The sequence below is a fragment of the Lampetra fluviatilis genome, chromosome 37 (assembly GCF_964198595.1).
Source record: "Lampetra fluviatilis chromosome 37, kcLamFluv1.1, whole genome shotgun sequence".
Taxonomy (NCBI): Eukaryota; Metazoa; Chordata; class Hyperoartia; order Petromyzontiformes; family Petromyzontidae; genus Lampetra; species Lampetra fluviatilis.
In genome coordinates, this window is record NC_136311.1 from 6,519,104 (window position 1) to 6,530,752 (window position 11,649).

The window sequence follows — 11,649 nt, forward strand, 5'->3', positions numbered from 1 at the left end:
GGAGAGACGGACGTATGTCAAGGAAGCAATATCGTCCGTTGGTCTATCTCGTTACGGTATGTGCATCCTCCACTGCGACCTTAAGGATCGTGTCCGTGTGCTGTGTACCCGGAGAACGCGGAGTGTCCGCTCGTTTGCGTGCGCCTTGCTCCTTGCAGATGCAAAAAATAATTGACAGACCACTCGCCACCAGCCAAAGGTCAGTGTTCCTTCTGAAACGCTTGTTTGTACTAAAGCGTAACCAGTCACAAACCCAAGACGATTGAACTCTTAATATATTTTTTAAATGTACTCAACCTAAAGTTTTGATGAGGTCATAGCGTGTAATGGTCAGCGCACCGGACTTGCAATACAGAGGTCACCCGTTCGATCTTCAGGCGTCGCAGTTGAAACAATGGGCTTTGTTGTTGTTAAATACCACGGCCTCCTCCCCCCCACCTTCCCCCATCGCTCCTTCACATCTGTCAACCCAGCAAGATGAATGAGTCTTCGTCTTCTTCTTCTTTCGTACGGCTGATGTAGATGCGGTGCAACGACTCCAATTTCACAGTCGTGTTTATGGATCGGGCGTTGCGTCGTTATAGGTTGTGCGGTCTCTTCTGGATGACCACAGTCGCACACAATTCTGTCTCTCACCTGATGAGGCTGGTTGTAAGCACCGGCGAAACGCCGTACTCGAATTGTAAACGTTGTGGGTTTGCTCTCCAACACACCGGTGTGCTGAAGTAGTCACTAATTGCCACGTTCTGTTGGCGTGACAACCTTACTGATACTGGAGAGTTTTTAATTTTCCATTTGTGCATCAGGTATCCCCATGGTTTGTGCGGATGCGGTTTAGGGTGGACCATGACCTTCGTGGAAGATCAAACCCAGAGATATTCTGCGTTGGGTGTTTGGGGGTTCTTTTGAACTGAATTCAGCTCCCCAAGCTTAATCGGGATTGAACTCGCTTTGCTGATGGTTAAGCGCATGGGTCCAAAAGGGCTTGCGTGACTTCAAGCGATGATGAAATGAGTGAACACCACAGTTAGTCGATCTGCAGCTCGCGTGTAACGAGCGGGCTAAAGCGTGGCTACTCCCATCTCTTTCAAGACGTCGGGCCAGCATGGAAGAGTAGGCCAATGTGCGCTCTCTCTCTCTCGGGGGGCTCTCTAGAACTGCCAATCGTGGAGAGCCCTTCTGCCAAGCAGTGACGTGAATCAAATATTGCAGGGCGGTACCGAGAGCATTACCTTATGATGAAGGCCAAATACGAAACTTAACTTGCTTTATTTTACCAGGTAAGGCCCACAAGTGGCAGCTCAACGAAGTAGCTGATCACGTGGACATTTTTTTTTTACCAACACTTCTAAGCCTCTGCCAATAGTGGCGCAAGTCGGCAATTACAGGGCTGCACCTCGTTCCGCAACTTTAAACCTCGCGGCCCCGTTGCACGAGATCGTTGTTGTTTTCTCAATCGGGTTGACGTGTATACACGTACGGTACACACGTGCACATGTACTGCTCAGTTTTGTCAATCCACTGCTGGATGTTATTTCACCATACTTCACCACGCTGTGAAACGGGGAGAGAGGGGGGCGGGGGTGCAGGATTGCACCGAGGAGGCAGAACTGATGCTGACTACCACTCAACGCTGATGTTAACCATTACCGCAGGGTTCACAGCACTCCGTGCTCACCACTTTGCCACCGCTGACAATGAAGCATAGGATTGTCAATATTTGAACCACCATCCATGAAGCCGGGTTCGAACCCCCCACCTCGCCCTTACATCATGGGGACGTCTCGAAATGTACTTCCAGGGACTTCTCTACTTACGAACGGGCTAGGTTCCAGAGGTCTGTTCGTAAGTCGAATTGTTCGCAAGTCCAACTTTACCCTTGTTGATTCTGAACACGTTGTACGGCGTGTACACTAAACACTGGTAATGGCTTTAAATGTTGTATAATCTCCTTTAGATGTAGATGCCATTGGTTCTTCACGTTCTCTAGATGTAGATGCCACTGGTTCTTCACGTTCTGTAGATGTAGATGCCACTGGTTCTTCACGCTCTGTAGTTGTAGATGCCACTGGTTCTTCACGTTCTGTAGTTGTAGATGCCACTGGTTCTTCACGTTCTGTAGATGTAGATGCCACTGGTTCTTCACGTTCTGTAGTTGTAGATGCCACTGGTTATTCACGTTCTGTAGATGTAGATGCCACTGGTTATTCACGTTCTGTAGTTGTAGATGCAACCGCCGCCATTTATTACGCGGCGATTAAACTTACGACTCTCGGTCCCCACATGCAACTGGACATACGGACAGGTTTGTTCGTATCTCTGAAAGTTCTTAAGCCGAATGTTCGTAAGTAGACGAGTCCCTGTATATGTATTAAGTGACAGCTCACTGCAATTCGATCTCACACCGCTATACTACGTCGACTTGTGTTTTTATTGCTCCGTCAACCCGCAATGACCAGCGGTGGTGAAGTATGGTCACATAATAATGCCCACCGACCTACACGTCGCGGGGGAGGGATTAACAAAAGGGCTCTGAACATGTGCGTGCCTGTGTTTCTGAACGTCGCCGTCAAAGAAAGGAACATTTAACACGCAGGTTAATGGCCACGGTTCTCATTAACTATGTAAACACATTACATTCCTATGCGGGTCACAGGTTAATCCGTAATGTTAATGTAACGCAGGGGTTAATGTTATTCCTCGTCGGTAGAAGCAAAGGGTTGATGGGTCACAGTCAGGATTTGTTCATCTATCGAACCGGCAGTGCTGTTAAGCTGACCGGGAGGGAATGTCAGAAAGCACAGTGAAGAGATTGTTGAATCCATCTGTGCGGACCTTAACACGAGCACACACTACCTGCGCAGCGTGGGGACTTTATCCAGCAGTAGATTTTACTTTTTAAAAAAGGGCTGCACGTGTAATTATACGTACCTATATGCGATAAAAGGTGATGATGAAGGCGCAGCCCTGCAATTTTTGGTTCAGCGGAAGGACGTCCACTAGCAAGGAACTCTAGACGTCCACCCACTCTCCCGAAGGGTTATTTGGCCTCTTCTTCCACTCTTGCCAGATGTCTTGGAAGAGGTGGACAATCACCCACGCTTTACCCCACCATACGCCAACTGCCGATCGAGCAGCTGCGCTGTTACTCAAATTCATTTACCCCTAACATATTATCCCTTTTTAAATCCTTTATATTAAGTTCGCTTGCTTGCTTGCGTGCTTGTGTGCTTGCTTGCTTGCTTACGACCGTGCAAATCTTTCGGTCGTTTTTTAACCTACTTCCCGTGATCCAATCGAGCTGACATTTTGCACACTCGTTGTGCGTGACAATTTATTTTCGTGAAAATTTTTTTCTAAAATTTTCCACTTTTTAGAAAAAAAAAATTTTCATATTCAATTTAAAATACCAATGTGATAAAAATGAAACTCTTACTCAAGAAAAACAGAAATGAATAATAAAATAAAACCGATGCCACGCATATAAATGATTTATAGTGAAAAACGTTGTTTTTACGGGTTAATTTTTTCTTCTTTAGGTCTTTCGGTAAAGTCACGTAGATAGGTTCAAATTAATACGAATAAAATAAACCAAACAAAACTATCACGTTTCGATCACAACACAAGCGGCCGTCAACAGGTGGAAAAACGAGTGGGGAAGCTGCTGAGACAGAAAGATATTATAGTTAAGTGGAGACTCTCCCCGTAGAGGCGGTTAAATCTCGGCTGAACGGCAGCTTTTCCACTCTTTTTTAAATCCTTTATATTAAGTTCGCTTGCTTGCTTGCGTGCTTGCTTGCTTGCTTACGACCGTGCAAATCTTTCGGTCGTTTTTTAACCCACTTCCCGTGATCCAATCGAGCTGACATTTTCCACACAGACTCGTTGTGCGAGACAATTAATGTTCGTGAAAAAAAATTCCCAAAATTTTACACTTTTTAGGCAAAATTTTTTTCTTTTACATATATTCAAATGTAACTCATTCATGGCTTTGGCTGAACGTCACAGTGTAAGAGCCCAGAGCGTAACCCCTCCACAGGCCGTGGCGGAGTAGCGCAGTTGGTAGCGCCCTCGCTTCCCATGCCAAAGGTCGCGGGATCGATCCCCGCGTCCTCCACAGGCGAATATATTTTTAAATCCTTTATATTAAGTTCGCTGCCACGCATATAAAGGATTTATAGTGAAAAACTTTGTTTTTACGGGTTATACTTATTCCTCCTGATGACGATCGCTTGTGTTGTGATCGAAACGTAGTAGTTTATTTTTATTTTTTTGAACATATTTACGTGATTTAACCGAAAGCCCCAAAGAATATTAATTCCTGCGGTCACGAAAGCTTTTAAGTCAAGATATTATCCCTTTGCTTATTCATTTGAATACATTTGCACAAATGGAGCTGGCAATGTTGCGCAAACATTTCTCTTGGGACGTGGCGCCGAATCAGAATCAGCATATTTACTTGTGATGCAGGAATCCGATGAGCTGTGAAGTTCTTTTTCTCACGGGTATTCAGTAGAATTATCCCGTGCAAAGAAAATGCTGGTTCTCATACAGACGAACTGGACCCTTAGCAGTGACATTGTTAATATTTACAAGAACGCTAATATTTAATAAAGGTATTACATGCAAGTGTTGTATTGCTTACATCGCATTACATATCCGGAGAATTCAACGGTGGTCACAAGATATTTCGACCACCCTGTGCGTGGATTTATTTTTTCAAACTGCCACGCCCGGGAGATCGAATCCCTCCTGGATTGCAAAGCGAGTGTGCTCACCAGGCAGCGAGCACATCGCAAGCAGTGCGTCTCGTGTCAAGCCGAGCTGACGCCAGCCAAAGGGTTGAACGCCACCCGACTGCCAAGCACGACTCAGATTAAACTCACATCAAAGCAGCGCTCCTCCTTTGGACCGCGTTAATCGCTTTCAATTTAAACATCCCGTGCCGTGAAGAGCGATTGTCAGCGAGGTCTTATGCAATCGCAGTAGCAGTAGTAATAATAAAATAATGACGAAGAACGCGTTGGCGGATCCACTGCTGGATGAAGGCTTCTCCCGTAGCCGTGTCGGACTCCGAGGAGGGATTCGCTTGACCATACTTGGCGAGGCGGTGTGGTCGACGTTTCGGGGTGGCAGCAGACGGACAGTGGGCCAAGATTCGCGTTGCATTCTATGCTCCACCAACTCACATTTACCAACGCCGCACTGAGCGGCGTGGTGAAGTTACGGTCAAATGACCCCCGACGACCCGCACGAGGTATGGTCCGGTCAGTCTACCCGCAATAGCCTTAGAGGAGGGTCTGCACATTGTGCTGGCCGTGCAGACGAACTACACGGACATGACGAGGCACGGGGAGAGAATCGCACACACCGTCCTGTGCATGGAATGAGCGCGAGACGGAGGGACACGGGGATGTCAAAAGCGCATGCAGGGCAAAGGGCCTCATTGTCCAGACCAAGTGAGGAGTGGGCTTGGGAAGGAGACGCCGCTCTTGACGACGGGAATAGTGGCAAGCCAGGGGGAACATCCACTCGGGAGATGGAGCGATGAAATAAGTTCGTGCGCAGGTGTCAGTTGGAACGTTAACATCGCAGAATGGCGAGAGATGGGTGGCGGTGTGGGGAGGCCTTCATCCAGCAGTGGATTTATCATGGCTGATCACGGTGAGAAGTCGGGACACCAGGATAGTCTCAATCTTGATGTGAAGCTTTCGTGAATGCAGAAATCCATACTCTTTGGTTCTTTCGGTAAAGTCACGTAGGTAGCCTGCAGCAGCCTGTACCATTGACATGCACATTTTTTTTCACATTAGCATCACTAACCCAGCTTCTCTCTACCTTCCACCTATTACCTGTGCCCAACTCCCTCCTTCCTAATTCTAGATTTGATACTCTTAGGGTTTTTCGGTAAAGTCACAGCCAACGCTGCAGCATCCTGTATCATTGACATGCTAATTTTCTCACATTAGCATCACTAACCCAGCTTCTCTCTACCTTCCGTCTATTACCTGTGCTCAACTCCCCCCCCCTCCCTCCTTGCCTCCCCCCTTTCTTCCTTCTCAAGCTCCGCCCACTTACCCCTGGGGTTGAGCCCACCAAAACCCTTTATAAACTCTTGTCGTTATCAGATCTTTCTCCCAAATCAGCAGTTGTCCTGCTCTATCGGTTCCGCCTGATGACGGTCGCTTGTGTTGCGATCGAAACGTCGTGATTTATTCTATTTCTACCTACAGGATAGTCTCGTCAGCAAGAGTGACCTTCAGCCAGCAGTAGATGGATCATTGCTGATGAGGCATTTCCTAAGAAGTGTCGCGACTCGTTTGGGACCGTGGGTTGTTCGCCCCCTCAGCGAGAGACTCTCAGTCAGTCTCCCTCATCTCCAAATCACCAAGATAACAGTGAAATATTGGTTTTTAATCGCACTCGACGGTGCTAACCGAGGTGAAAGTCTCTTCTGTCAGGGGGACTTGGGGGAGGGCTATACAACACCGCGCGATAGGAACATATCGGTGCAACAACGTAATTATATATATAAAACTAAATCAAGATTAGATAAATAAAAACACGCAGGGCATCATTCACGTGCAGGTTTTTGTTTTTCAATAATCCGAAAATCCCGGCCTTTTTTTCGTAAAAGTTGCAACAAAAAATGGGTAAATCTGGTCCAGGGTGTCGTGGGTAAAGCTTGGGTCCGCTAAAATAGCTACACGTATTAAGACCCAACATTTGTTCTAACAATCGTCAGCAGCAGCAGCATCCGTCATGCCCAATCCACAGAGAGAAATAAAAAAAATATTATTCCGCGTGCCCCGTGTGAGGATCGAACTCACGACCTTCAGATTATGAGACTGACGCGCTACCTACTGCGCTAACGAGGCAACTGCAGAGCACAGGCATAGGGCCCCCCTCTCATACAGGCTCCACAGACTGTTGGGGCAAGTGCTGTTAGCGGGCATTGTGGCGGCACACGAGGGGGGTGTGGGGTGGCCAGCACCACGCCCGGCCGCCTTTGTCTCCCGAGTGGCCGTGTTTACACGTTGCGCCAGGTACGGTGTCGACGTGCCTTCGTCTCGTTTCGCTAACAACTGGAGATTCCAAGGCAACTTCAACAATTCGTACACCAGGAATCAGCAAAAAACACATCTCCTCTTTCCAAAATACAGGCTGCTGGGCTTTTTTTGTTTAGAGGGCGCAAAAAAACCACTCGGCGGCCACCGCCTTACTGCCATCTGCGAGTCGCAAAGCAATAGGTATTGTATTGTGTTTTGCTTTGGACATTCTTACCCGCCCCGACTGCACATCTGTGAAATGGAGCTTTATAGCTCATCGGATTCCCCCAGTATAAATACAAATTCTGATTCTGATATTGAGCGAATATAAGCAAAATGGGCATAAACAAATAACAAGTGTGTTGTTTGGACAAGGTGAAGAGGAGGACTGGGGATTGCACGCCAATTATCATCATCATCATCACTGGTTCATGCAGACATGATACCTTGTAAAGGGTTTCAGTTTGATGTTTTAACAACTTAACACTTGTATTGTTGCCAGATAAAAGGGGAAACCCCTATTATCATATTTTGGTACTGGCAAAGGAGGTCCCATGATGTAGATACAACTGACTTTGTTTCATATTCTTGGTTCTTTCGGTAAAGTCACGTAGAAGGGAAATAATAAAATAATACAAATATAAAACAATAAAAATTCTCACGACGTTTCGACTGCAACACAAGCAATCATCATCAGGTGTGAAATCCACAGCAAGAACATTTGCAAAAAAGTGCCACTTTTTCTTGCTGTGGATTTCACACCTGATGATGATTACTTGTGTTGCAGTCGAAACGTCGTGAGAATTTTTATTATTTTATATTTGTATTATTTTATTATTTCCCCTCTACGTGACTTTACCGAAAGAACCATGGATATGAATCCCTGCAGTCACGAAAGCTTTAAATAAAAAAATTACTTTGTTTCATCAAGCCCTATGCATTCATTAACATTACTGCAAGACTGCAGTAAAGGGTAAGAACCACTGCTCTATGGAAGAGGAGTTTGGGGTGGGTGGGGTGGAGAGGGCGGAGTGATCTTCGGATGCAAGAGTTCCACAGAGCGAGGTCCACTTCGACTCCAAGCGAATGGATGCAATCATGCGGCTGTGACCTCAAAGCGCACACTCGGTAATCGACCCTTGACCCAAGACACCTATCAGATCTGCCTCCCCCACCCCCACTCCTCCCCATTTCCCCAACTAAAGACAAAAATGCCCCGTAAATTCTCTCATAGACTTGGGGCAAGTGCTGTTCGCGAGCGCTTATGAAGGCCGGTGCGACACACAAACAGGTGGATTGGTGGTTAACACCACGCCCGGCCGCTTTTGTCTCCCCATGGCTGATGTTTACACCAAGGTACACATTTTTCAGGCTGCGTAGACCTAGGCGAGGCCCATGACCGGTTCAGATACAGACGCTACTGCCATTGGCCGGGAGCAGGAATCCAACTCGGGACGTTGGGTTTCGTAACGCAGCGCGCAAACCGGCGCAGCAAACCATCGTCGTGCAGTCATCACGGCCGCGTAGCCATCGTCCCTTTGATTGACCCATCGGCGTCGAGCGCCGCGCGCACGGAATCCGGGATCGCGTCTCGAACCGTCGGACCAGCGTGGACGGGGAGGCCAACAATACCTGCGAGAACTCTCTCTGTCTCTCTCTGTAGTGGAGACCCTTCGAGCCAACAGTGGCGTGGCCCAGCGTAACTTGGGGCGCCGCGGTGGCGAGATGCCACCTCCCACGCCTGGCGTGCAAGGAGGATCGTTGCTTCGATGCCGAACCCGACGTCTGCTGTATATTCGGAGTTTTCGCATGAAATATAAACAAAGGAGTCAAAATCGCAGCGGCGCGCGGTTATCTCTTACCGATTGGCGCTTCCGCTCAGAAGGGCAACCGCGGCTGTACTGCAGCCAGCGCTTTTGGTGTCGTGTGGTGGAGCAAAGACAAAGATCCCCCCCGTGTAGCCTTAACAGACTGTAGGGGCAAGTTCTGTTAGTGAGCACCTATAAAGGCCGGCACGGCACACGCGGGAGGTGAGTGGCCAACACCACGCCCGGCCGTCTTTGTCTCCCTAGTGGCGATGTTTATCACACCACACCGGGTATTCATTTGAGGCTGAGTCGACCTAGGGGAGGCCCAGGACCGGTTCAAATAAAATCGTCACTGGGTGTTGGCCGTGAGCGGGAATCGAACCCGGGTCGCCGGGTTTGTAGCGCAGCGCGCTAACCGCTACACTACTTAACACACACACAGATGCAAAGGTCCCCCGTATAGCCTTTAACAGACTGATGGCGCAAGTGCTGTCAGAGAGCGTCCTACTAAAGCCCGCACACACACCGGCACAGATACACACACACACACGTGCACTGACATACGCACACACACACACACGGGCACAGACACACACACACACACGCACTGACATACGCGCGCACACACACACCGGCACAGACACACACACACACGCACTGACATACGCGCACACACACACCGGCACAGACACACACACACACACGCGCATTGACACACGCGCACACACACACACCGGCACAGACACACACACACGCGCACTGACAAACGCGCACACACAGACACCGGCACACACACACACCGGCACAGACACACACACACACACGCGCACTGACAGACGCACACACACACACACCGGCACAGACACATACACATACGCGCACTGGCAGACACACACACGCACACACACACAGACACACACACACGGGCACGCACACCGCCACCCAACGCACGCGTCTGTGATCACAAATACCGCGCGTCCGACGAAGCGCACATAGTTTGGTGGCGAGTCGGACGAACCCCAGCCCCGCCCCCCACCCCCGCCCCCCCCCCCACCATCACCTCCGCCCTCCCAGCACGCAGCCCCTCTTACCCCCCTCCCCTCCCCCTATTTATCCCCGACACCCCTTGCTCACCCCCTGCTGTTCCCGCCGTGCCACCTTCATCTCAGGTGCGATCTTCAACTCCGCTGCCTCCGCGTCCCTCCAGGTGAGGCTGATGGCGGTGGCGATTGTGACGGCGCGTTCCCCCCCCCCCGACTCGCTATTCTCTTCGGGCGTTTACGCTGCGGACGCGAGTGACTTCGTCGATTCGTGTTCACGCGTCGTGTTCATTTACAATAGCACCGTGTCGCCTGCGACGTGCGAGTCGCCTGCGACGCGTCGTGTTGCTCGCGACAAAGCGTTGAGCGGCTCACAATTGCGTGCGTGATTTCTCGCAACGTGCGTTTGTTGCCCGCGACAGTCACAGTCACGACACGTGCATCCCGGTATCAGAATTTTAGACTGGACGAATCCGATGAGCTGTGAAGCTCTTTCTTTCACAGCTCTCCAGTAGTTTCGCAGATGCGCGGTCGTACAAACAACGGGGACGCGGAGTCGCGTGGAACCGGCGAACGTCGCGGACATAACAGGAGCGACTTCAAAAGAACATGAATCTGGCTCGGGCGAGGGCACAGCGTGGCGAGCTGGGATGATAGTGGTGACGACGATGATGGAAACGGAATTTAAGCCGGCAAAGCAGAGGAGGAGAGGAGCGATCAGAGCGCTGAGAGAGAGAGAGAGCGATGGGGTGATATACGATGCGTGTGGGTGCAGTAGTTGAGTGAGATGGATTTGTGGTGGCAGTGCAGTACCGTGACCGCTTTCGCGACAGCGTAGGGTGCCGTCATCCAGCAGTGGATAGAACGTGGCTTGATGACTAACTCTGCTACAGATGATGATTTTTCGGCTGCCGTGTCTGACGATGAGGACATTTGTTTGTTATATAAGAATGCGGGAATAAGTAAACGCACGGGTACATTCTGGAATATTCTCAACAACAACCAAAAAACCCAAAGATAAAGACAAGAAGATCTCCGTATAGCCTTTAACAGACTGCTGGGGCAAGTACTTGTCGGCGAGTAGCACCTACCCCCCCCCAACACGACCTACACTTGGAAGTCAAAAATAAACAATGAACGCGCCGGAGCCACACGATGTTCCTTCCCACGCGATTGGGTACGGCTTGAGACCCCCCCCTCCTCCTCGTCCTCAACCCCCCCTCCTTACCACCCCCCCTCTTCACCCCCCCCCCCGCCGTTCCTCCTGGTCCACGAGATGAGACGCTAACAAGGAGACCGAACAGACAGGGTTCACGATCCCACGCTACAATCCTTTCCTGGCTATGATGCGGTAGGTAGTCGCAGCTCTATGGCCTCGCCGATGCGTTTGTCCGGTTGTGCCGTCATGTGATTTGGGCACGATGTCCGACGTTTCGGTCCACGTGTTGGGAGCAAATTCAGGGAACTGCATTCTCTAATTATGGCCTCAGCTTTTGAGCTCACCATCATCATCCTCATCATCCATGATGTGTCCACTGCTGGACGAATGACGCACGAAGCCGTTAATTATACCATTAAGTTCCAGTCACATTTCGTGGGTGTTAAAATTTTATTTTTCAGGACGGACGTTTACTTTTGTATATTTACTGTATATATATGAGGTGTTGTAGGGTTGCGCCGCTTGTTGTTCAACACAATGTCCGACGTTTCGCACCACGTTCCTGAAGAAGCGCGTGGAGAGAAACGTCGGAC

At 49.5% G+C, this 11,649-nt stretch overlaps 1 protein-coding gene and 1 non-coding gene across 2 annotated transcripts in view; one reads left to right on the top strand and one right to left on the bottom strand.

Moving 5' to 3' along the window:
* Window positions 1–6,805: 6,805 nt before the first annotated feature.
* On the bottom strand, window positions 6,806–6,878 carry TRNAM-CAU (transfer RNA methionine (anticodon CAU)). The gene has a single exon. It is a non-coding gene; the product is annotated as a tRNA-Met (tRNA).
* A 4,747-nt stretch (window positions 6,879–11,625) lies between these two features.
* Window positions 11,626–11,649, top strand: part of LOC144945421 (glutathione hydrolase 1 proenzyme-like) — a 15,814-nt gene continuing 15,790 nt past the window's right edge. Inside the window, exon 1 of the mRNA XM_078873938.1 lies at window positions 11,626–11,649. This exon is cut by the window's right edge and continues 111 nt beyond it. The gene's annotated coding sequence lies outside the window, so the exon portion shown is untranslated.